Below are 3,810 nucleotides of genomic sequence, written 5' to 3'. Positions count from 1 at the left end.
TATATATATATATATATATATATATATATATATATATGTACATATATATATATGTGTGTGTGTGTGTGTGTATGAGTGTGTATATATAAAATGTACCATTCTTTGATGGTAAGATCAACAAAAAAGTACTCAATCTAGTTAGAGATGAATATTATTTAATTGACACAATACATGCTTTTATGTGCTACTAATAGTTTCATATGTTGTGAAAAGCTCAAACATATTCATCAGGCACAAACCACATATCATTTTGAGCTGAAAATTGAATGAGAGAAGAAATGCGAAAAGTTGAGAAGGAAGCATATAGAAAAGGTGGAAAGTAAAAGAATGGAAAATGAAAAAGTAAAAAGTAAAAGGTAAAAGAGTTATCCTTCTTAGACCTTAAATTATATGGCTGGAAAGATATTAACATGCTAATCAAGTATAGCCCAAATTTTCCAATTCTTCAAAATGTGCTTAGACATATTCTTTTATTTGTTTTAGTCATTTAACTGTGGCTATGCTGGAGCACTGCTGCTGAAAGCTTCATACCTAGTGATCAGTAGTGAGTTAGGGATCTGAAAAGGATTTGAGCTTTTTCAGCTAAACATAGTTTACATTTATTTAAGTCATTAACATAAGGTGTGGATTTTTTTCAATTATTTTCCACTTTATCACATGTGGTATTGCATTAGATTTCAAACTCCATATGTGGAGTTTGAAACTTCTTTAGTAAGGGGGCCAGGTAAAAGAGAGAGAAGCTCCTCTGGTAAATGATAGGTACAGAGAGAGGAAGAATTGTATTTGGGTTCTGTATTTGTATTTTTCTTGTTAAATTAGATTAGGATAAACAAAGGGTTTTTTCATTGGTTATCTGGTCTGAACTGCTGGTGACTGAAGAAAAAGCAAAAGAAAATCACTACATCAGATCTAAAAGGCTCCTAAACAAACTGAAAAATCCAGCAGAAGAAGATTTGATTTGGTTTTTCTCAAATGAGAAAATCTTCGACCAAGATCAAAAAGTTAACAGAAGAAATGACAGATGGTTATGTGCAAACCCTTCTGAAGTTCCAAGTGTTATGCATACAAAATTTCCTGCAACTATCATGGTTTTAAGGGTTGTCAGTAAAGTTAACTCTGTTGCCTACATTGAGGTCCTGGAAATAAATATTAAGCCCTGGATAGACAATTTATACAATGGAAGGGCATATGTGTTTCACTAAGACTCTGCATTATCACACATGGTTCTAGTAACAGGAATGGATGGTTGAAAATTTTCATGATCACATAACCCCTAACATTTGACCTCCTAATTCTTCAGATCTCAATCCATTTGACTATTACATGTGGAGCGTTGTTGAGAGAGAGGTCAATGAATATGCCCATAACACCAAAGATTCTTTTAAAGCTGCCATAGTCAGAGTAATGTCCAAAATGAACCAGAACCACTTGATTCGAGCATGTAGATGATTTAGATCTCATATAGAAGCAGTTGTTGAAGCTGAAAGTGGCTTTGTTGACTAACATTGTAGAAAAGGTTTATTTTTATCCTCATAGCATTTTTTGATAAATAAAGTTATTATTTGTTATTATATATCTGTTTTTTTTTTTATAAACATATATCTGTCCTCAAATATCTTAGGCACCCTGTGTATATATATATATATATATACATACACAGGGTACATCTAAATTACACAAAAATGAAAATAACACTGACGTCTCATTTTAACAGATATATTTACCAAAATTACATAAAAATATCTTGAAATACTAAAGAGTAAATTTATTCAATAAAATCGCCATTGGCTTCAGCCACAGCCTCGAGACGACTTCAGAATCTTCTGCAACTCTTCTGGATGGTCTCGTACACTCAGGTGAAATTCCACTCTCCCATTTATTATATATACGTGCATTCGAATGTAGCAGGGAATAGCTAGCCTTTGGCTGCTGTTTGGATCCCATTGTGTCCACTACTCTGATTTGTTGGTATTGGTACAACTTGTCTCTTACTAGATTGTGCCACTTACCGCATATAACCAGTTGGAGGCTCTAAATAGAATCACATGGGACAGTCTGTTTACCACCCTGTTTTGAGCCTACAGCTCCTTATAAAAACTCAGCTTCTCCTTGTTCCAGAGTCTTTGGTTCCAGACCTTTTAAGGTCTAGCCACTGACCACAAAGATACAGCCAGTTCCAGTTCCAGGTGGCAAGATGTTAGGGGTGATGTGCTTGAAGAAATTGTCTGAGAGCTATGACGGGGTTCACCTGCTTGTGTGGCATGGTGCAGAATCCTGTTGCCAAATATAGGGTCTTCCAGCAGCCACCCTCTTGACCCAGGGCAGCACTACCTCCTCCATGTACTGGATGTAGGCCTCCATGTTGAGTGTGACGCCATGTGGGAAGATGAATGGAGGCATAACATCGCCATCACTAGTGATCACTCCAAACACCATGATGTTGACTGGATGTTTTATTTTTATCATTCTATGTACATGTTTTGGGGACACAGCAAACCAATGGTTGTTCTGTGTGTTCACCATCTGATCCTGGCAGGAATTTTTCTCATCTGAGAAAAACCAAAGCATGTCTGGTTGGAAGGGATGCTTGACTTTGTTCAAAAGCTTCGTAGTGCGATCTTTCCTCTTGTTCTTAATGGCTTGGGATAAAAATCGGCCCTTTCTCATCTTGTATGAGGAATACCAAATGTTTTCATGTTGTACCTGCCCGAGAAGAAACTCACACATTCATGTTTCCATGGCAATGGACCTGATTTACTTGGAGGGACCATTGTCAATCATGGCCTGGATCTCACCAACAAAACTCAGGAGTTCTTTTATAATCAGAACAATTAGAGTGAGTTTTCCCAGCTGCTGTACCTTTGTAATCACCATTAAGACTCATCTAACTCTTTCCGAATCCTCAGATTGACACTCAAACACTCTGAAATGTTCATATTGGAGCTTCCAGCACAAATGCCAAGTAGTATAGCATGTTGTTTACAAATGTCTGGTAGAGTGAATTGTGTCATGGTGCTGTTTCTCTCACAGAAGGTGCCCAACTGACCCTACTATATTGTGTAGTCGACAAAATCAAAAACAAACAATGCACAAGTGTGAAATTGAAAATATAACATGGCACCGTGTATATACATGCATGAGTTGTCTAAGAGACCGTAAGTCAGGGAATAGATGCATTCATATATCTGTCAATAGAGTGGGTATATTATCCGAAATATATAGTATCAGCTGTGATTTATATATAATACTATATATTTTGGATAATATATATATATATATATACTCTTTTTACTCTCTTTTACTTGTTTCAGTCATTTGACTGCGGCCATACTGGAACATTGCCTTTAGTCGAGCAAATCAACCCCAGGATTTATTCTTTGTAAACCTAGTACTTATTCTATTGGTCTCTTTTGCCGAACCGCTAAGTTACGGGGACGTAAACACATCAGCATCAGTTGTTGCTACTGAATAGTCTATTCTTTGCTACAATAGTGACAACATGAATTTCTTGCATCTTCTTGTTCTGTTAAAGTATTTGAGAAAACAATTATATTAATGTATCCAACTGGTTAAATTTCTATTTATTTATTTGTGCAGCTGATGATAGCACTGCATTTAAATTGATGTAATGATTGCATTGTTCAATTAAATGGAGCTGCTTGAAATGGTTGTACTGCAACACTTCTTGATATCCTGTTGCTTATTTTGATTTTATTCACCTTACTTCGAGCTGTGCAGATAATACCAGACTGACTTGGTGCTTCAACTTAAGTACCTAATTCAAATGAATCTCAATTATTTCTTATATAT

This window comes from Octopus bimaculoides, chromosome 13 (genome assembly GCF_001194135.2).
Source record: "Octopus bimaculoides isolate UCB-OBI-ISO-001 chromosome 13, ASM119413v2, whole genome shotgun sequence".
Taxonomy (NCBI): Eukaryota; Metazoa; Mollusca; class Cephalopoda; order Octopoda; family Octopodidae; genus Octopus; species Octopus bimaculoides.
Note: the sequence above shows the minus strand (reverse complement) of the source record.